Here is a 24,797-nt window from a genome sequence, read left to right as displayed (position 1 = left end):
GATCATGTCCTATTAAGTCAAATGTGCATATTGACAATAAGATATATATCTTGTCTGTTACATAATGTGAACCATTTGGAGTAATAGCTTTTCGATGCAGAGAAGACATTCAGCAGGAATACCACTTTCCACATCAACTGGTAACCAAAGCTCTGAAGGGACTTTACATTCAGTATTTATCCTCTATCCTTTTTCACGATACTTCTGGTCATGCATTTGCTTACTTTTCCATCATGAATACAATGTTTCTATCATCACTGTTGTTTCTTTTTTCTTCTCCATTCCTAGTGCAACAGTTATCATACATTCTACTTGTATTTTCTGTCCTGGCACCTTCTTCTTTCTCTTGCTACAGCCACGACAGTCTACTTCGTCTGTGCAATAGGCTGTAGTTACATAAGACATTCTTACTTTTTTAACCAAAAATGGCTCAGCTTTGCAAAGCTACCACTGTTCATTTTTCTTCTATGACTTCAACATATCAGGATGTGACTAATGGTGTCCCACTCCATTCTAGTTGTCCCTGGTCACCAGCTTGTGTTCACTTTTACCTCTTATTCCTGCAGTACTACAGATACTCATGTTTGTCTCATTCTTCTTGATTGATTGTTGGGAGGGTGGCCTAATGGTTAAGGTGTTTGCCTTACAAACACAAGATGCAAGATTTGAGTCTCACGAGGGATAATTGGCTAAGCTTAAAATGGCTTGCAAGGGCAGTTAGCTTAGTGCTAATCTATGAACCTATGATTGATTGATGCAGTGTAAAGCATTTAATTTCTTTCTGCAAACCACTCCTTTTAGATAAATTGTTAACAGTATAAACACCAGGGCAGCCATTTTATTCTTCCCCTTTGTAATAAAGCTTGGTGATGAATCAGTTACTCACTATTTGTTTCCTATGGGAGATAATGTCTAATACCAAACTCAGGAGGTTCCTTTGACCCTTATACTTTTGCTTTCTACCTAAATCTCATCCTTCAGACATTAAAATAGGAAGAAACGTACCTTGAAAAGTAGATACAGCTAAAAATCAGAATATCTAATTGCCATGAAATTTGAATACAAAATAGCACATAATTGTTCCCGCTGCCTGTGGGATACTACTCAGAAACACATTAAAAAAACATAATGGAAAAGTATAAGCACTTTATGAAAGAGACTGTGCAAAATTTGTAGATGTTAATGAACTGTATTGCAAAGTTCTAGCACACATGGTAATTTAGTTTTGCTTCAGAAAAAGGGGGATGTAAGATGTGTATTGTCTTTCTTTAAATTATTGTTGCCACCAGTATGATGGTCACGTAATATGGTTTTCCATTTACTAGACAACTTCAAAAATCTATGTTGTGCGGGATTCAGGAAATAGTCTGAAGGGGTAAGTCAAGGCTGAAAATAGGGACATACCTAAAAAATATATGGAATAACCTCCAAAGCAAACCATGACTCTAAATTAGCTTCTTCAATTAAGGACAACTATAAGGTGTTCTTTAGTTACACCCATAACCTAAATCAAAGGCCCATATCTGTGCCAGACTGGTAGATAATGATACCAGATATACTGAGCCTGTGACCATAGCTAGCCTATTGTCCAACAGATTCTGCAAAAACTTTACTCCCCTGTCCCCGCCACATGTACCTCATGACATCCCTACCTTGTATCTCTTAAGAGTAGGTCGTATATGCCCTCTCTAAGGCCAAAAACACAGCATCTATAAGAAGCTGATAACATCCCAGTCTGCATCCTACATGGGCTCCAACAAGAATTAGCAACAACACCGGGTACTCTTTTCACTCATAGTTTAAGAACCGGCTTCATCCCCGCTGAATGGAAAATGGCCACCATTATTCCCTTGCACAAAGGTAGTGCTTCTACTGACCCTGGTAACTATAGACCTATTAGACTGACTAGCCTTATCTGCAAGGCCATAGAGCAAATCATCATGGACCTTATCAACAAAGATATAGGTAATCTACAAACACTTGACCCTACTTAGTCTGGATTTATCAAAGGGAGATCATGCCTGTTAAACCTGGTGGACGTCTTCAAGATAGTCACCAAGGCCCTGGACAAGCAGAAATCCATGCATACAGCCTACCTAGACTTAGCCAACAAATTTGACACTATCCCCCACACAGACATCATTGACAAATTCACCCAGCTAGGTATCAACCAATCAATATCGTTAGGTGGGTCACTTACTGGTTCACCGATAGAACCTATACAGTCAAAATAGGGGAATCTACCTCCAACAGCAGACCTGTAACAAGTGGTGTCCCACAGGGATCAGTCCTGGGACCTCTACTGTTTCAAATCTATTTCTCCAAAGTACAAGCAAAATGGAAAGGTCTGTGGCTGACAAAGTTTGCTGATGACTGCAAACTGGGAATGTTCATAGAATCTACAAATTATGTCAACATCCTACAAGAAGGTCTTACACAAACAAATGATCAGTGCCAAAGTCATGGCCTTAAACTCAATGCAAAAAAAAATGTATTATCATCCCTTTCAGTAACAGCGATGTTCCTGTTAACTACCACTTCAATAGCAACACCTTAAGTATGCACTCAGTGGTGAGAAACCTGGGCACAGAAGTTGACAGCAGCCTTAGCTTTGACCACCATGTCTCCACAAGGGTAAAAAAAAAAAGAAGTTATAACCTCTCTGTACTCTTCCCTCATCAGACCAATAATTGAGTACAACACCCCTTTTGGTATGTACCTTTCCAAGCAGCTACAGCAATTGGAGAGACCACAAAGGTTCCTCACAAGAAAAATTCAAGGTCTTCAGCATCTGTCCTATGTGGATCGTTGAAGTCACTGTCAATTTATTCTGTTTCATACAGACTACTCAGAGGTAATGTCTGCCTTGCATAAAAGGCAATCTCTAACCCTGCTTTACTGGAAATGCTGCATCTCCATAAGTCAAATGGTACACGGGTTACTCACTTTGAAGACCTTAACCTGGTATGTGACATTAATAGAATGTGTTGGAGAGACAGATTGGTCTCCCAGAGGTTACCACACATTTGGAACAGACTCCAACTTCTTGTCAAACAGAGCACCTCACTGGCCCTCTTCAAACGCAGTTTGGATGATTGGATGGGTAACTGTAAATTCACCCTTAGGGGTTACATCTGTGTCCCTCTTGGACAGGAGAAATAGGAGCTGATTGTCGAAATAAGGGTAAAACTTGGCTAGGCTTATAAGGACCCTAGGGCCATTAGCCTAGTAACTTTCTATGATCATATTACCAGCAACATGGAGAGTTTAAAATCTGTATGAGTAATTGAATTGACAACCATATTTTGATTTAAATGTAGTATGTTTCAGTTTTAAATGGCGGTGTATTTTTTCTTGCTGTTGTTAAACTGTGTTTTTTTTTCACTTCAGTAAAATGTACATATGAAAAAAAAGGAACATCATGTGCAGCTGTAAATCAGGCTTGAAAATAGAAATGTTCCTCCAAAATAAGGACAGTTTAGACACATCTTTTTTAAATATACAAATTGTTATATTCATTACTTACTGCTTTCTCTGTCTGCTGTGTTACACCTACAATCATTTTATATATATATATATATATATATATATATATATATATATATATATGTGTGTGTGTGTGTGTGTGTGTGTGTGTGTGTGTGTGTGTGTGTGTGTATGTGTGTGTGTGTGTGTATATATATCTATATATATATATATATATATATATATATAGATATATATATATATATATAGATATACATATATATATATATATATATATATATATATATATATATATATATACACACACATATATATATATATATATATATATATATATATATATATATATATATATATATATATAGATATATATATATATATACATACATATATATATATATATATATATATATAATGCATTTTTAGTAACCCCACCTTTTATGTCATTTAACTTTCCCATAGTAAAACATTATTTATCTATTGTTTCTTTGTTATTCAGTTATTTGTTCAGAATATTGTTGATTATGTGTTTTGTCAAACAAGTCAATAAAGAATGCTGAAGAAAAAATATATATAGTAAATGCAGCTTAGAAGTGATGGGGTTTATGAAGCTGGGATCTCGGGGTTTGGGGGGGGGAGACACATTACTGCTGTCCTATCTTATGGTACAGGAATCTGTGTCTAAACAAGACCACTGTTGCCTACAGCTACCCATTTTATCTTGTCAGACACATTCATTGCATACTACTTCAGTCTACAAAATACAAATCTGTTCCAGACTTAGTGCATTATTTATCTCACTAAATGGTTTATTTAGAATATCTCATTACACATATATATATGGTTCTACTCTACTCAAATCAGTCCCTCTCAGTACCCCCAAAAGAACTTCAGTCAGCCTTCTTCTCCCTCATTCGATAGATGAATAATAACAATCTTCTACGTAATTCTTCCAAAACAAAAACTGGTAGTAGAAACACCTACAGCTTCTCAGTTCTTTTGCCAGACACATTCACTGCATATCACTTCAGTCTACAAAACAAAATTGTGCTAGACTCAGCGTTTTATTAATGTCAGCAAAGATTTAGAGTGTCTCAGTACTCAGCTCTGTTCTTCTCAGAAAACTGCTTATGTCATACAAAAACATCATACCCATTACAAATTGTTGATCATAACAGCAATGCCTTGAAAATACCAATGCATTTAAATATTTAGGTATCTAGCTGGGCTCATCTCTCAAATTCACTTGATGTTACAAGTGAAAAGACTAATGTACTTTTATTCTGGACCAGCATAATAACCCCCTTTCTCTCCAAGGCTTCTAGAACAATAGGTAAAGGCATTTTATCTTTCACTTGGAACTGAACATCTACGTAACAAAAAAAAAAAAAAAACTGCACACACATTCAAGCAATCACGAATAGAACTGGTAGGCTAATTAAACTCTCACTCCAAAGTCATCACCACTGAAAACCCCCTAGAAAACAAAGATTTCTCACAGTTAAACAAATAATCTAATTTCTGATGGGCTTACAACTACTCATAGTTTAAATAATTAAACAAATTATTCCCTAGTAGCTAAACTAATAAGGCATCCCCTAGCCAACAACCTGAGAAATCTTTTCGTCTCCCTTATTGCAAGATCTCAAAACCAGGCTGTACTACACAGGTCACACTGAATCTTGATGATTGGTCTCAGCATTTGGGAATCCATCCCTTCCCATCTTAAATGAATTCCATTTTACAGAAAAGTCCATCCATAATGAAAGGTTCTTCTTCATGTCAATACCATCTCTCTGGCAACATTACCAAATCCCACACAATTTCTCCTTGCTGCCACCTTCTCTCTTTTGCCACGTACCTCTAGAGAAACCCTCACAAAGCATACCTTTCCCACTTATCAGTTTGTCAAATAGATGTAAATAATTTTCTCTATAATATGCACACATCAATGCTTACCTTTGTTTTATTCCATGTTTGTGTCATTGTACATCCTACTTGTCTTTGCTGTACTATGCGATTTTGTACAAACTCAGACTGAAACTGGTCAGTTTGGGATCAATGGTCTACCCAAGTGAACAACATCAAATAAAATAATATAAGCATATTTTGCCTTGTCATCCATTTCCAGCTTATTTTATAAAGCTCCCCAAATGATTCTACATTCCTTCCATGTATGTACACATTGAAGTTAATTATGTCTAATGTACAAGTTGGACCTTAAATAGGCTGTTTTGTTGGAACATATTACAAAGGCACAAAGATACACTGTAGGTGTAGCTTTACTCAGCTCACTCAAACATTACCTGTAGAAGCTGCATAGACATTTGCTAATAAGAGGTTACTAGGCATGCAGTCCGTGAGACTTAGAGCCACAGGTATGTAACTGAAAGCCTTGACAATCTTCGGAGTAGTGCCCCCTCAACACAAAGTTAAGGACCCAAAATGATAAATAAATAAATAAAAGTCTCTGTGATTTAGAAATAATTGCTACTATCTTCTTGTTATAGTTTCAAACCTGCACACACAATTAAATACAGTAATTTAATGAATGCTGTTACTGCACTCACACTGAATCAGTAACTCACCTGAGATGCTGATTATTCCCTCTGATATCATGCACCCAAGGCATCTTTACATTTTGCCCCCCAAAGCTATTGTACTGAAGAACCTAATCCAGCTGCCTCTGAGCATTGCCTGTTTAAGTGACTCACTCAGAGCTACTCAGTAGCCAAATGAAGGCTAACAGAATCAACCCCCAAGACTACAGGATGCAGCTCGTAGCCATAAGCTTCTGCATAACAGCCAAATAGTTTAACATGTATAGAGAGCACATGATGCATAGATAATAAAAAGCCTTTAGTTAGATACTTATTTAGTCACTAGCATTAAGTCTGCATGCATGAGGAAACCCCTTTTGACTGTTCCAATTATTTCTCGAGTTGCCAGTACATAGTGACCAAGAAGATGACACCAAGCTAGGTATTACAGAAGTGTACACATCACTCCCAGACAGAGGGACAGTGGTAAACCAGTACCAAGCTAGGTATTACAGAAGTGTACACATCACTATCAGACAGTGGGACAGTGGTGAACCAGACAGTGGTGAACCAATACCAAGCTAGGTATTACAGAAGTGTACACATCACTCCCAAACAGTGGGACAGTGGTGAACCAGTATCACCTTGCATCTACAGTAGAGTAGTCAGCAGGTGTATAGTGAATGGATATCAAATAAACCCTTGTACTTTGCCTTCTAAGGCCGGACTATCATTGCTACACTTAGTAAGACACAGCTAATGAATTCTGTTCAGTAATTGGCTTTCTCAACAATCCGCGGTGGCACAGTGGTAGCGTCATTGCCTCAAAGCAAGAGGTTTTCCCGTTTGATTCTCGGCTGGAGTGCAGGGAGTGCCTTCTGTGTGGAGTCTGCATGTACTCCCCATGGTTGGGTGGGCGTTCAAAAGATATGCATAAATGGGCGTGCCTTTGTTGAAGGTTGGACGTCGAGCTGGCACCTTGGCGTTCGTGAAAATCTACTGCCAATCATTAGCGGACCGGAGTTCCGCTGTGGTGACCCCTAACCGGGAAAAGCCGAAAGACAAACAATTGGCTTTCTCAACACAGAGTGCACTCATTATGTGTTATTCTTTGGTGGAGTATTCCTAAAATTACCAGGATGCAAAAAGAGAAAGTTATGGTTGAAAAATATTCACTTACTATGTAACATATAGCAGTACTGTGTCTGTCTAAATGTCATAGCTGGCCATATTCATAAATATCTGAAGTCTGAATTCCACTGCCCTGCCTATATGGAATTCCATTCCACATGTTATATTCATAAGCTTAAATATAAGACCAAGTTTCTGTGTGAGTTTTTGCCACATTATAATGTACGATAAAGTACATCCAGCAGGGCATGTTTATAGAACATTGTCCAAGGAAAGACTACAGTGGAAAAAATGACTTCATATACCGCTTTAATCAGGTGCAGATAAATGTAATTTAGGAGGAATTAAATACTAACCAATAGAAATAATATTAACTGCTCACAATTACAAGTATCTGTCTGATTCCTTTAAATAAGTTAAATAAAGCACAGTACACCCTCTAAAAATGTATATTGTTTTTCTTTATTTGATTCTAAACTTTCTTTTTATAATACTTAAAGCAGAATTATTGCTATGATACGCTTATGCTTACCATATAGCACACTCTCTAGTTACAGTTTGTCATGCAAGAATGCATATATTCTGCGTGTCCTGTACTGCAACTGCACTAATTAGCTGCCACATTAGTTAGAGGTTTAGGGTGTGTTAAAAGTCCACAGTGTCTGTCTGGATAATGTTTCTTTCTCAAGCCATACCAAGTCACAGCAAAAAACAGAGAGGAATTTATGGGAAAAGACTTTTGTCTGTTGGGTGTGTGCAATGTGAAGAAAACAGTTCCATAGGTTGCTACTAAGCAACAAAACTAGTTAAGCCTTTTCAAGCATAGCCACTGCAATCACACCAGTACACCCATCTAAATAGTTCCCATTTCCATAAGGGGTTGGGGTAAATCCAGGGTAAATCTATGATTCCACCGTCATCTCCTCATCTAACACACGCCACACCTTCTGCAAATTACACAAAATGCCATTACCTCAAGTGAATCTTGGCTAAATGAAGCACAGTTACTGCTTAACCCCAACAAAACAAACTTTTAACACGCAAAACATTCTCATATGAATTTAAAATTTACTCCCAATGCAAAACAGAGATTGAAGTTGTAACAAACACTAAGCTACTAGGTATCACCATAAACAATAAACTTACATTTGAACAACACATACAGAATGCTATTAAAAATATCCACTTCAAACTTGGGACACTCTACTGACAAAAAAACTTCATGGCTCCCTGTACTAAAAGAACACTAGCCAATATCTACTTGATCCAGTCTCTACTATATGGAGCTCCTATTTTCATCAACTTGCACTTGTCCCTAAAAAATAAACTTCAGTCCTGCTACTACAAGATCACCAAATTTGCAACCTCACCTGTCTCATTTATAAGGAAGGTTTTACTCTATTTTTAACTGTTTCTGAAGAAGTTTGCCGTTAGGCTGACAAAAAGCGCTTTAAACAGTGGAATAAACAGTGGAATTTGGCTCTTTCTGGACTGTGTTGCTGGTTTTTCGAACCTGTTTTTTTGTTTTTATTTAGTTTGTCACCTTGTTTTAGTTTCCTGACTTATGAATATGAAAGATATTAGTAAGTGTGTGGTTTGCGGATGCCTTGTAAGCCAGGCATAGATCACTCTTCAGCAATTTATAGGACACTGAGTAGAGAATTAAGACTTTAAGGTGCTCTGCATAAAGCAGGTTTGTTACACCTTGTATTTGTTTTGTAAGGAACCTCTGAGGCTGCTCATTATTGCAGTTACATGATCAGGTACGTACTGAAGGGAGCATTGTACTCTATGACTGGTCTGATAAGGGCAGAGTACAGTAGGATAATGCCCTCTTTGGACCTAGATGCCATGCCCTTACTTACAGGTTATACAACATAAAAGGATTTCCTCACCTCTGTGGCTAAATGCTGGTCGAAGGTAAGGATACTGTTTAAATGTGTACCCAAGATCACTGACCACTGGGTCAACTCTTAAGGGGGTTATAATCAACATGGTAATTAGCTGGGATGGTTGTCTTTCCAAAGGCTATAATTGTGCATTTGTTATCATTGAGTTTAAGACTATGACTTTGGCACAAGTTGGTAGTTAGAGATAGACCTTCTTGAAGACTGCTTGTGTTTATAGGGGAGTTAATGATAAGCCCCAGCTTGCAATCATCTGCAAACTTAGTCAGCCGTAAATCTTCAGCATTTGCTTCCATTTCAGAGAAATAGATGCCAGAAAAGAGCAGGCCCAGTACCGAGCCCATGGTGACTTCGCTAGTGATTGGCCTCTTAGTGGAGTTGGAAACACCTATTTTGATTTCCTGGGTCCTATCAATGGTCCAGTTGTCTGTCTAGTTGGGAGATAAAAGGGTTTATTCCTAATTTAGTAAGCTTGTGTATAATGTCTAAGTGGTGTATTGTATCAACAGCCTTGGCCAGATTGAGGGAAGCTTTATGCACAGTCTTCCCTCATCCATTGCACTGATGACCCTCTCAAAGAAGTCCACCAGATTGTATAGGCATGGCCTTCCTTTAACAAAGCTGAACTGTGATGGATCAGAGTTTGCAGGTTACCTGTGTCCTCATTTATCATGTCCATGATGATTCTTTCCATGACCTTATATATGAGGCTGGTCAGACTAAAGCCTGTAGTAACCTGGATTAGTGGTTGGACCTCCTTCGTGCAGAGGAATACCTGCAAACCTCTTTCATTCCTTGGGCACAAAACCTGATTGTAGGCTGCAGATGAAACAGTGGACCAGAGAGGTCATGTTTCATGCTATTTAGCAAATATCCCGGATGTTATCAAGGCCCATTGATGCAGTGTTTTTGGCCTTGGAAAGTGCATTAGTGGTTGGACCTCCTTTGTGCAGAAGAATACCTGCAGACCTCTTTCATTCCTTGGGCACAAAACCTGATAGTAGGCTGCAGATGAAACAGTGGACCAGAGAGGTCACGTTTCATGCTATTTAGCAAATATCCCGGATGTTATCAAGGCCCATTGATGCAGTGTTTTTGGCCTTGGAAAGTGCATTGTTGACCTGTTCCCTAGTAATGGTGGAGGGGATTGTGGTATGCAGTATTTTCTTTGGACTATGGGGGGGGGTGGTGGAGAAAATTGAACTGAATCTCTCAGTCAAAAGGTTAGCAATGGCTGCTGGTGCAGTGTGTGATGTCATTTACAATAAATTTTGCTCATTGTTGCTTTGTTTCCTTGAGGTTATGGACATGTAGAAAGGTTTGTGGTTTTCCACTGCCCGATAAGCTATTTTTTATTCAAATTTAGCCTTTGAAGTATTAATTAACTGTTTTATATGCCTGTTTAGATTGATCAGGGGAGTTTAATCTGTTGAGCTTTGTTTTTCCTACTCTAGGCCAAGATTTATTTCTTTTGTTGTATAACTGACTGATACTGTGATTCCACAAGGGTGGCTTGTCTTTTGAGTTTATCTTGTTCTTAAGATGAGTGACACAGCTCACTCTATACAGCTATCATTCTGGCTGCACAGGGATTTTGAACATACTGTAGCTCAGCACATGCTATGATATTTACTGGGTTTCGGGGTGCTTGGAATTTAACCAAGGTGTTGCTTAGCAGATTAGCCTTGGAACTGTTTCTGAAGGTTTTGATTTCACTGGATCCTTGGATTTAATTTTTATTTAAAGCAGCACTGCCTTATGGCCAGATCTGATGAGTGAGGACTTTACAATGAGTGAGGAACATTGTTCCATAATGATCGTGACTACAAAGTCAAGGATGTTTGTACCCATGGTAGGAGAATGGACCAACTGTTCCAGAAAGTTGGTATTAATGAAGTTTTGGAATTGCTGGGCTTGTGCAGTTGAAGTGGTGTATGATTCCCAGTCTGTGGAGGAGTAGTTGAGATCCCCATGAAGATTGTATTGAGTTGAATGGTGAATGACTCTAGCACATTGAGATAGGTAGTATGGGCTTCCTGGGACATGGAGGGGGCCTATAGTTTGCAAGGATTTTGCACAAGACCCTGTTTATGGTGAGTTGCATATATATGAGTTCCAGTGGGTCATACACTTTAACTAGTCTGGATCTGAAGCTGGTTTTAATATAGATGGAGACTTCTCCACCTTTAGTTCCCTTCTGTGTCTAAAGAGTGAAAGGCACTATAACCTTGCACTGTTGGAGTACTCTCCATGACTTTAAACCATGTCTTCATTACTACTTCGATGTCTTCAATCTCCAGGGAGAGGAATGCTTATAGGGGGTTGAGTTTCTTGGTAAGACTTCTATCATTGAGCGGCACCACCTTCAGATAGCCCTTTGTAGGTTCAGTTTAGTTGGGATGTTTATCAGTTTAGCATTGCCTAAAAAAAGGCATTAAGAGGGTGAAAAAGTTCTTTGCCAATATCCGATAGCCTAAAGGGGGATAAAGGCAAACCATGCCCAGCAAAGTAGTAAGGTCTGTCAAACATGTCCTTCCAAGCCATCAGATATTGTACTCCCTTGTACTGGAACCAGAAGCTAAGCCAATTATAAAAATCAGTGATTTTCTGTTGGTAGCATGGCATCATCCTTGGAGAAGGTAGTATGCATCTCAGTGCTAGGCTTATACCTGCCTGAGACACATAATCAGCAAGCTTAGCCATGTTTTTCTTCATAATGTCTTATCCAGTATTAAAAAAAGCCCTGATCAGGTAGATGCATGCCATCCTAAGATGAAACCAAGCAGAACTTCATTCTGCTCTCTCTCCAGGATGAAACACATCGGGTCCCGTCAGACTGGCATTGATAACTAAGCCAATTATCAAAGTAAACAGTCCTTTACCTATATTATGGCATCAGTCTTGTTGATGGTAGAATAATACTCGACTACTTTCTTTCCAGCCTTAGAAACATAGTCCGAGCTCCATCATGTTCCTCTATATACAATCAAAGGGGATGCCTTACAAGTCACTCATACCCACATGAACAATGGGCCCTCTCTAAGCAGACATCCAAGCCAATATACTGGAAGTGTAATTGACCATGTTTACTAATGACTGCAGGCCTAGCACTGTTATCTCTTCTGATACTAAATACCTCCTGCAAGGGCTGGAATATGCACATACTAGGTGCACAAGGGAAGTACAAAAGTTGCAGCATTGTAGAGTTCATTAAAAGAGCCCCTCCTCTCCTCACATGTTATAAATGGTATTACTATTAAGACAGACACATGACAATAGACCTGGCTACTTATTTTGACAGCTCTCTTTCATTAAATCATCTTGCTTCCACCATAATCATAAAATCCTTCTATATGAGAAATTAATTTCTGTGGGAGCATCGTCAAGGTTTAACTCATTGTACCTTTGTATTCTTCCCTTATCAGACAAATCATTAATACAGTTAATCTTTGGTAAGTACATATACAAGCATTTAACTCAACTGGAAAGGTCCCAGAGATTTCTGAACATGAACATTAAAGGCCTTAAATGTTTCAACTATCTTGATAGATTAGCAAAATTCTCTTTTTACTCAATAAACTTCCAGCTGCTACAATGTGATCTGTGCCTTGCTTTCTGAAATTCTGAGCAGTGAAAGGCCTAATCCAATTTGCCCTATTATTTCTTCATAAAAGTGGTGGCACTGCAAACATTCCTTCTTGGGACATAAATCCACACTAACAAATAACCATGAGTCAATAGAGCAATTAGTTGTCAACTAGGTGTATCCTGCGGCTATGGAATAAATTACCACTGCAAGTCAAATCAAAGTACTATCTCTGCTTATAAGGCTAGTCTTGATGACTGGATGGGCAGGTGTAAATGTACCCCAGGATTATCATGTGTAGCCCTTTCCTGTATGGGAGGTGAACATTATTAACTGCTTGAAAAATGTAGCAAGACGTTCTAAGATTGTGTGCCTACATAAAGTACATATGACTGTGGTCTCTCTGACCACTTGTCTAGTATTTTTCTTGCATTCTTTTGTACTCATGATGTGACATTAAGAGGTTGGAAAGAGCACGTCTGCTGTGATAAAAGAAATATAGCCATACTTTTCATTTAAGGAAGAAATAGGCTGCATATGAGGTCTGATGTTTAAAGCACATGAAATAATAGCACCTTTTCAGCTAAAGAGAGAAGTATTGTATCGACTAAGGAAAGAAGTATTGATAAGATTGCAAGTCACATTTAGGCATTATGATGTGTGAATGTGTTGCACTGGCCAGAAATTTCAATGCAAATAGAGTAAGAAGTCAGAGGACAGTCAGTGTTCAGTGCATGTTATAATAACAGAGATGATGTCTTATTCACTTAAAGTGAAACCGTGAATTAATGCTTGAACAGACTTGTTTTAGTTTTGTGCCTCACCACGTAATCTCTGCAGATTATTACTGAAAATTTCCTGAGGTTCTGAAGTTACTGGTACTAGACAGGGGCAATAGGTGCTGATCTTGGAAATAAGAGTAAGAACTTGGTTAGGCTTGTAAGGGCCCTAGGTCCACTAGCCTATTACCTTCCTATGATCCTACGATCCTATGAGCAATGCACTTAAAGCTAAACACATAACTTCTGATGTAGTAATATTGGATATATGTCCACAGTATGCAAATGTGTCATTTAACAGATTTTCATAGTAATGAGTATTTTAGTATATCACATTAAATCCCAGCTACCCATAGCCACATGGTCAAGTAAAGAAAATAACTGCTGAAACCTTGCAAAATGCACAAATCGACATAACAGACACTGTTAATGAACTGAGCTTTCTTTATAAGAGTTTTTAGAGTTGCACACCTCAGTATAGTGTAGGGAGAAATAGTAACATAAAGGCTAAGATAGTCAAACTTTAGAAAGTAAATAGTATCCTTAAGGGATTGTATAATAGGTTAGTATCCATGTGAGATGGCATGGATTAACAGAAGAGACAAGAAAGGACAGAATACCGGAATTTTTTAAACTCAAAATGAATTAGAAAATTTCAGCAAAAAGTAATTTACGTGGTGACATGGATAGGTTAGGTGAATCTTGGATGTCCAGCTTGAAGCCCAAAGCATGTTTATTTTATATAGATAATATCAATTAAAAGGCACATTTGTTACCTAAAGCAAGTTGAAAAAAGATGAAATAATGAAAGGAAAGGTTATACAAAATAATACACTTGGAGTATTGAAAACTTGTTGTTTAATACTATATTGATTTCTATCACTGTGGTCTTAAATTTCCAGTACCCTGCTAACTGGAATGTCTTTTTGGATGTTTTGCCTTAACTATGCACTTGGTAGTTTATCACTGCTAAAAAGGTTCCATTTAGCCAACTAGACAGTCCCACTCCAGACTATTTTTTTATAATCAATTTATGATATTTGTATTAGTCTGACACTTCACAGTTTTGCAGCTTATATGAACATAGTACCATTTGTCTACTTTACATAGTATGATAAGAGCCGGTGGCTACAGATGTTCATGTTTTAAGTAAATGCTATTATTTGATTTTAATGTTATACCCTTTTCTAACTTGTGAACTTTCAGTTTCTGTAGACGGAGTGATATTCTCCAATACTATTGTGCTTTTATGATCATCTGATCAGGTTTCTATGAGAACAGTTACACGTTCAGGTCTACTTTATTGCATTTCTGTGACTTGACGCATAATAGTGACACACAAGTATGGAGAAGTTCTCAAATCAAGCATAATTAAGAAAACTGTTTTTATATGTTCATTTTAAAGGAGTGCTACCTACAAAACACTATCATAATTTGTGGTTCATATGATGCATCTTTGGCAAAATAAAAGTAATAAAATGCAATGTTGTTAAAATGGTGTTAAAGGAGAAAATGGAAAATATCTTGCAAAGCACACATTCTTTGTCTGCCATACATATATCAGTACATGCACAAGCTGTTTTTAGTGTGCTACCACTTAAATTTTGTACAAATTTAATAACTGAGGTGCTACATGATGATAAGTTATCTCCTGTAGGCAGTACATAAGGTTTATATATAATTGCAGAAAAAGTGCCAGTTAAGCCCAGACTTAAAATAGAAAACAGGGGCAGAATCTTTCGCCAGCTGAAAAAGGACTAGGCCATCAGTAGATAATGGAGCTTGATGATGCAACATTGTCCAAACACAGCAACATGGGAACTGCTCCAGTGTCAGATAATGACTCTTTTGTAGTCTCTCAAACTATACTCTTCATCTCTGTGTACAATTTTCATTTGAATCTCCAATATAAAGAACACAGGATAACATTTGTGGAAATGGAAATCTCAGACTGCACCACATAGCTTGAAATGTTTACTATGTATTTGGATTCCAAGCTGTCTGAAAGGGAACTGCAACTTAAAATTCTTGCTATAATTTATAAAAACCTGAATGATAGAACTGTCAAGCAAGAGAATTAAAGGGCTTTAGGAATGTAAGAAGAGGAGCCGTAATCCTCACCACTGACACTGGTGAGGAACATTCACTTAGAACAAAGATAGATACACACAGTATTTTCAGACGCAGCTCTCTGCACCAAGCACAATTTCCCTTAACAGTACACAGGGAGCACACTCCATACCTGGGGCTGGGTTTTGCTCTCCAGGCCTCAAATAAGACTTCACCTTTCTTTCTGCAGAAATTAATGCTCTCTGCCCCTGTTTCAAGTAGCTGACACACACACACACACACACACACACACACACACACACACACACACACACACACTCACGTAGGTAAGACTGGTACAGATTTATTAGCTCTGTCACCTCCACCCAGACTATAAGGTAGATTCACTGCCACCAACCAGCTACTTTAAGGCCCTTATCAGGGTATCCAAATACTCTTAGTAAAAGTAATACTTATACAAATGGTATAATTAACCAAGTGGCAAAACTTTCAGGAGCATGAAACCACAGTGCCACCAAATAAATGCAATTACTTCCCTAGTTAAGTTACTTACAAAAGCAACGCAAGATGAAGTGGATGAGTGTCTTTGCTGTCAGATCCAAGACAGAGTGCTGAGTGTCTTCTGTCATATCTTTTAGTATCTAAATATAATTTCTGTGCTCGCTATAGAATGACATCACATCTGGTCACCTGATTCTGTGGTTCCCACACTCCCCCTCCGACTAGAAGCTGAACCAAAATCTAGCACGGATGTGTCACAATATACCTCTAGAGCTTTGCTAAGGCATTTGCAGACTGTAAAATAATCCCAATACTTTCTTCCTTCTTCAGAGACTCACCAGACATTCCCTGGCACCCTAGCATAGCAATTAGCTCACCACCAGAGCCCAGTCCTTTCTCAGACATTATGTCTCTGGCTGTATTCAGGCCTGTGAGATAACATCTTTATGGCCTAAACCAGGTCATTTAATTTTGGTCTATTTTAGCTTAACTCCTTCCCTTCCAGCATTCTATGTTAACATAGATACATTTCCTTATGTCCAACAGTACAGTCTGATCTAAATGTATATTTATTTTCTGTCCAGCAGGACCAACTGCATTTTTAAGACAAGCAGCTTTACAAATACATGTTTACCACAAGCATCTGTACAAATCAGGTTGATATACAAATGACATAATTTTTTTTACAAAATTCCAGCTAGCTATGTTGGCATATGTTACATATGCACTGCCGTATCTTTCTCTGGCATAGCTGGCACTACCTGACATCATCACACCACTCTTCACAGAACATCTCTACGAATATGTAAAGCCTTGATCTATGAATACCACCCATAGTGTAGCATGTAATTTGATAGCTGATAAAAAACATGTTCTTTTTTTCTCCAAGATGAGCTCTTTTTCCAATTTCTTTTTGAGTTAAGTAAGTAAGAGTATACATAAAGGGGGTCATTATCCTTGTTTAGTGTACTATGACAGTATGTAGTTCTAGTTTTATTTAAATCAATGTTTCTTATAATTTGATGACCCTGAGTTTTGAAAGGTTTAAAAACTGTGTATGTAAGTAAAAGGCCTCTTAATGTTTATATACAGTTGTTTCACTTAAAATAATAATGCAAAACTGCACAGCTTCGTTCCACACCATTTTTTGTTCATTAGTGCACATGTCCCTTCTTTTTCCATACATCCCAGAGCTTTGCAAATAAGACTTGCAGCTCCACACATCTTCTTAGTAATATTTTGATACTGCATGTATATAGCTGTCACTATTCTTTTAGTTGCATTTATCTTATTGATGTTGTTGGCAGAATTTTTGTTACAAGTTGGTCGTAGTCTATTCACTGTTGCCTTAATTTATATAGTACCTTAATTTCACATTTCTGTTCTTTCTTTCTTTCTTCCTTTCTTCTTTTCCTTCTTTCTGATACAAGGGGCTAGTCATTCTGGATTTACATCTAAATTTGGTGACTTTGATTCCATTACAGAAGTCCATAGTGCACATCAAAATCTGGCAATATAGTTTGTTTTGTTGCTTCTCCTTTTGAAATTTCTTAATATTAATATTAATAGATTGTGTTTGCCTATAAAGTACACTAGAATATTTATGCCAGTAAAACACTTAACCTTGAAGAAGTAGTATTACATGACAGATTTCCAGTATTGCAAACATTTGTTGTCAAGAAGGTGGTCACTGGTATGCTGCTGAGAGCATATCTATAGTCAAACCTCACATCCCCTGTGAATTAAATATACCAACTCCAAGATCATTCAGTGGTAAAAAAAGAGCAAACTCCTTGATCTCCACTTATTGTGATCTTACGCAGAAACAAAGCAATTTTTGATCAGATGATTTTCAATCAGCTACACTGGCTTTTTTTTTCTGGGTGATGATTGCACCATTTTATTACCTAAATGAAACCCATACAAATATATATATATATATATATATATATATATGTATGTATATATATATATATATATATATATATATATATATATATATATATATATATACACACTCTTTTTCCCATTTTTGCATTTTTGCACAGGGCATCGGGGTGCAACATCAACAGTAACAATCATCTAGAGCCAAAATTACATTACAGTGGATGTAGGATAAAATTGGTTGACACAAAACTACATAATTCAACCACGCACCCACACCCACGCATACACACACATATGATTCCACTAATTTCTGAGACACCATATATTACTGAAAAAAAAACAGAAATGAAAGGGTTGCAAATGTAAACAATCTGGTTACATTTACAATAAACTACTAAACGTAACTAAATACCCATAAAGAAAAAAGATTAAATAGAACCTCCCTTCTTAACATAAATAAACCTACCCTACACACACTTGCAAAACAATTTCTTAGGTGGGTGGGTGGATTGTACCTCCACACCTTGATTTGGGAACTCTGCCTTCACACCTCTGTGACTTATATATACAAACTCCATGGTTCCAAAACTATGAAGGGAAATAATCTAAAATTATACTATAGTTGATATGTATAACCTGACATAGCATAATTCAATAAAGTTTACTACTGATGATTTCGGCAAAAAAATCTAGCTATACATATGTACACACACACACACACACACACACACACACACACACACACACACACACACACACACACACACACACACATACTCATATCTATCTATAGATTGATAGAAAGATATACATATAGACATGCACACCATAGCTGTCAACTGTCCAGATTTTCACAGAATGTCCAGATTTTATCCTCATAGTTTTGGTCTGTACCTTATAAAATATTTGGTTTTCTGGGAAGTTATTGAGGATTGAAGTCAGAAAACAATGGCAGACATTTGAATTACATATTTCATACCCCTCAGATAATTCATGTTAATGCAAAACCTGTTTTTCTATCAACTTTTTAAGTCTGTAAGAGCAATATTTAAAATAAATGTCCCTATTTTTGGGATTTTATCCCAACATTATTTATGGCTTTTCCCAGATTTCTTGTGCTAAGAGTTTGAGAGAAATGATTGACACAATCACTCTGCGAGTGTACATTAATCCAATTCAGGGGTGTGGGGGGAGCATATCTTGATCTCAAAGAAATTAACCCCAGATGGGACAGAATCCCTAGACAGGATACATGCACACAAACATATGTACGCACACACACACACACACACACACACACACACACACACACACACACACACACACACACACACACACACACACACACACACACACACACACACACACACACACACACATATGTGCAGTTTGGAGACCTGTCTATTCATTTACTCCTTACTTTTGGATGTGGAAGAAAATTAAACAACCTTCCAAAAATCCACATGAACATAGGAAAGATGTGCGGACTCCACACAATAGGTAACCCAGCCAAGAGCGAGACTGCTTAGCTAAGAGCTGTTATGCCACAGTGCTTATTCTTATCAGCATGGTTTTCATTAGATCATCATCATCATCATCATCATCATCAGCCCCCATATTCTGCATGGGGTCGGGGAATCATTTTACCTGATGCCATCTCTCTCAATTTAATGCCACACTCCTGTCTTCTTCAGCATTCATGACCAACGTTTACAGATTGTCTTTCTCACAATCCATCCACCTCTTTGCTGGACATCCCTGATTGCTCTTATAATTTTCCTGTCTGTCCCAAATCTTCTTCACCAGATTGTCTTCTGCTTTTTTGCATGTGTGTCCAAACCACTGTAATCTGTCCTCTCAGATCTTTTTCTGCAATTGGAGCTCCTTTGGCTTCTGTTCTTATGTCTTCATTACTTCATCTGTCTCACAGAGTGCATCCTACCATCCTTCTCAGGTACTTCATTTCCATCAGCTCTGGTGTATTTATCTGCTGTGCCTTTACTGCCCAGGTTTCTGTACCATACAGTAATACTGGCCTCAACACTGTCTTGTACACCTTACATTTCAGCTTCTTTAGCATTCTTCTGTCATAGACTACACCGGACACTCTATGCCAGTTGGCTGCAGCTCCTCTGATTCTATCTTTAACCTGTTCATTCAGACCTCCCTTATCTTCAACCACCCTTCACAGATCCTTGAAGCTATTTACCTATTCCATTATCTTCCCTTCTATCTCAATTCTCACCCTCTTCGGATTGCCCCAGTTTGCTGCCATTACCAGTGTCTTATCTGTGCTTAGTTTCATCCCATGTGCCTTCAGTTTTGCATTCCATTGCTCTACACTTTGCTGGAGTTCGTGCTCAGAGTCTGCCTGTAATATCACATCATTTGCATACAGCAACTTTGTTGATCTGTCCCCACCAACCTGTTTGCTAATGTAGTCCATCGCCAATATAAACAGCAGTGTGCTCAGAGCTAAACCCTGGTGTAAACCCACTCACAGTATGAACAGCAGTGGGCTCAGAGCTGAGCCCTGGTGTACACCTACTCCCACTAGGAACTCCTCTGTGAGGCCAAACAGTGTTTGTACTTGAGTATTTGGGTCCTTGTATATAGCCTGTACTAATTCTACCAATGTTTCTGGGACTCCAAACTACCGCAGTACTGCCCAGATCAGCATTCTTGAGACCTTGTCATATGCTTTCTCCAAGTCTAGGAGAGTTCTGCATTCCACCACCAGCTTTCCTTCACAGCACCTTATTTCCATACCTGACTTGGCCACATATCTGTTCTGTAGTCCTCACACATGCTGTTTTGTGGCACTGCCATACTTCTTCAACTCCACCTATTTCCTCCTCTTCTTAGGGTGCTAGAGCCCTGAGTAATTACTTCAACTGTTGTATTTTCTCTCCAGTCAACTTCCAGGTCTTCACGCTGGTCTCTGTTGACCTTAGAGCCTTCTCTGACCACTGTTTGCAGCTGATTGTGGCAACCAGTGGTTTATGCTGTGGGATGACTGTCACCGGGGTTGCAATCATTGATTCTTTCCCAGTGCCTTTTACTTACTAGGAGAAAGTCTACCTGAATTGCATGTTGGCCACTCTTGTATGTGATCTTGTCACTGTCTCTCTTTCTGAACCATGTGTTGGCTGCTATCAATAAGTCTAGAATGGCCTCTCCTTCTTTATTCCTGTTGCCCCACCCATGTGGACCCATATCCCTCATATCCAGTATGTGGATTCAAGTCATCCATTATCAAAGCCAATTCATGTTGTCCTGCTTTATATAGTAGGTCCTGCAAATGCTGTCTGAATGCACTCTTTTCCTCACTATCACAAACCTGCTGTGGGTCATATGCTGAGATTATGAATACTGCTACTGCCCTATTATTAAACTGGAGTTTGATTGCTATGAGTCTATCACTAATTCTGATGATGTCCCTCACTGCCTTCTTCTCTCACCACAGTTCCCACACTGGCCAATAGGGGTGATACAGATCAGTTCCTCAACCCATTTATCACCAGTATCTAACTACCCATGCCCATTTTGCGACATTAGTCAACATGACCAAATCACCTAGAGCCATATTTTACACTGTCGAGTGGCTAGCCCTGCCATGGCATGCAGTCTGTGATCCATGTTCTCCTATTTTGAGGATACTGTGCATCACATTAGATGCCAGAGCAGTTGGTCTGTACAACTCTTCCCTGTAGGGCACTATATAGAGTCTGTGTTGCTGTCCACAGCTCCATTCATTGGTGAGTTTGAAATGAAAAGACTCATCATGTTTTTTGGCAGTGGGATGAGCCTCACAGCGACACAGGGAAAACATGTAAACTCCAAACAGGCATTGGTCAGAGGTCAGGATCAAACCTTGTACCTTGTGCATGGGAGGCAAATACCTTAGCCATTATGCCAAATGGTCTCCATGGTTTTCCTTAGGTGTCACAGGAAATTTCAGTCCCCCAGTTTGTAAAATGCCATCACATGGCCTCATACTCTGCAGTTACTGGCTGTTGATTTTGTCACCTTCTTGTGTACATGTGCCATCAATATACTTATATAAACCAGAATATTGTGTAGAACTGCAAGCAGTACAGATATTAGTTTAAAAAAATTCACCAAACCCATATTTGTTTTGATTATTGTTATGCAAGGTAGGCTTATCAAGGCAGCTATCTGAGTTAGGGAGCTCTAGAGTAAACTCGTGTTATTCATGACACATTATTATAATGTTTTTCCCTTCTGTCACCTACAAATCTGTCTACTGGTTTAGATTTTCAATAATCCAACAGTTTAGCTTAAACAGTAGCTTCTCCATGAAAAATACTTTTGTATAGTACTACCTAGATTTGTTCTTAGAATTCTAAAGTGCCTCACCACAAAATAACAGCAGCGTTTTTTTAAAACAAATCCCTTACTATTTATATTTGTGTAAATATATTATTTTACAGTGTGAGAAAAATGTGACATAATTTATCTTGTATGTCATTCCAATCATGAAAATCAGCAAATGTGCACACAAGACATTAGACAGACAACGATAACAGGAAAATCAATGGCATAAACACAACTAAAAGAGGTATGTCAAGGTATGCAAAGCAAGAGAGTGTCTGCACATGATATGACTGTGGAAACAACGTGTTTATAGAAGTACTCGGTGATAGGGTGGCAACTGTATTCCTGCACTGAGACCTTTAACCTTCTTGGTGTGCCATTGGAACTCTCATTGTTACAACGTCTGTATTTAGAGTAATGATAATAAATACTATTATTTTTGGAGAGGATACACCGTTTTTGAAAGAAGATCTCAAGATCCCCGAGTATTTTAGAATGTACTGCACAGACATTAATTATATATAATGGAATGATATCATTGCATTTTCTTCTCATCATCCATAGCAACTTGTAGGATTTACTGAGACTACAACAATTTGCATACTTCCTAATCAGTACTGATGTTGCCCATTAAGCATTCTCATGCCAGAGATCACAATAACCAAGTCAGCGGTAAAAAAAAGAACTCTGCTAAGTAATCTGCATATTCCATTTCTGGTGTAGGTAAATAAGATTACCACTGACATCTGATCAGTACTACACAAAATACTAGCAAAACCAGTAGGATTGCAGTTGGAATTGCAACGTAAGTGAAATTCTGCTTAATAAATCTAAGTTCTTTGACTTACATTGCATAAATGTATTTCTTCAGACAGGCTAGTCACACAATGGTCATGCATATTTATTTCTAAAGTAGATTTTTTAAGATGATAAGCCATTAGTAAGTACAAATCCACAAAAAGTAAATATAAAAAGGATGTATTTCCCATGGCATCCAATTTTTGACTAACAGAACAATATAGTAAAGTACGCAATATTTCTGTAATACAAGCCACCCATAAATGTCACAGTTGACATAATCCTCAGTTTGTAATGCAGATGGATATAAACAGAGAACCATACTTCCTTGAGAAAGTGAATTGTACAGATCAAAACAGAGCACACAACAGACATGGTTTCTAGTTACATGTTGTGAGAATCAACATTCATTTTTGCCAGTTAAAGAATTTGTGTAACTCAGTATTTGATATTTAGATTTCCCTTCTCCATGTACTGAAACCCTCTCTGACTAAAGCTTTATAGGGTCTGTACCACTGCTGCAGTTCTTTACATTAATACTGTGTCTGAGAAAAGCATTGCTGCCTGAGTTGGAGAAAGTAGGTTTACTTGGAACTTTTGTGAGGGATGAACACCTCAGCAAATATGATTAGGAAGCAAAACAATTTAGTATTCTGCTGTCAGAAGGAATTTCATTTGGGATATGTGACTTAACACAACCTGAATAGGCCATGAAGGTTGTACCAGAAACATGCTTTTCATATCAGTATTGTTCCCTGTAATCAGCAATTCTGTGTTTTGGGAGCAAAACTAAGCCCTATATTGAAAATGTATTACCATGTAACATAATTTATCAACCTTTTATTTAAGGTGTTTCCTTTAATCAGATTAGCTGACACTACACCTCACAAGTGTATGTCTTAAGAAAGATATGTGTGCTGTTATTTAAACAGCTTAAATGCCTCTACCTATACCTATACATTTCCAATGACAGTCTCTGGGCTACACAGACTAAATACTTTACTGTGAGGGAAAGCTACAGATAATTTGACAGAGCTGGTAGTGGCTGCTGTTTCGGGGAGAAGGTTTTCTTAATTAGTGCTGTAAAATACATCATATGTATGATTTTTGAACATAGGATAACATGATTATGGAATGGATTGCTGATGACCTTCAGGAGTCAGACCATGTTTCAGTCTTTTTTCTTGTATGTGCTCTCCCAATAGTTTGCTATTGTTTTTTTCCACTTTGTTTTGCAGTTATATAAAGTTATACTTTGTTCCAAGTTTGCCACATTCCATGGTTACCAGTTACATTTTGCCATCTCTCTCTCAATTAAACAATGCTTTCTTTAATCCATTCTGTATTGAGTTCCAGCTTTTTGCCTTCCATGCCCTGATTGCTAATTTACTGATTACCCTACACATTTTTTTTTTGAGGGAGAGAAGACACTGACTCCAAGACATTCTTGATTTTTCAATACAATACCTACAATTTGCCTCAAACCTCCCCATTGCACACTGTGGGAAGTCTGTCTTTCCTAAGAAAGAAGAGCTGTTGGTACTTCATATTATGTTGGTCGTAATGTGAGAAGGACAGGTAGTCCTAGTAATCTTCCAATTTTCGTACTGAAACAGGTCAGATAAGTTTTTGTGCAACCTTAGTTCTGTTCCTGAGAAATACATGCTATTGGAATTTGAGTATTTGTATCACATATACCACTGAAAAGAAAATAATTTTTATCTCAAAATTTTAAGGCACAGAAGGGCAAGACAAAAGTTTTATAAGTTATGTG

General features: G+C 37.9%; 1 protein-coding gene across 1 annotated transcript in view; it reads left to right on the top strand.

The window, feature by feature from the left end:
- WNT6 (Wnt family member 6) overlaps nucleotides 1-24,797 on the top strand; it is a 1,614,901-nt gene that overhangs the window by 1,450,796 nt on the left and 139,308 nt on the right. The window lies entirely within an intron of this gene.

Source organism: Protopterus annectens, chromosome 6.part0, assembly GCF_019279795.1.
Source record: "Protopterus annectens isolate FY-2018-M chromosome 6.part0, PAN1.0, whole genome shotgun sequence".
Lineage (NCBI taxonomy): Eukaryota > Metazoa > Chordata > Ceratodontiformes > Protopteridae > Protopterus > Protopterus annectens.
This window is presented reverse-complemented; position numbering and strand designations above follow the sequence as displayed.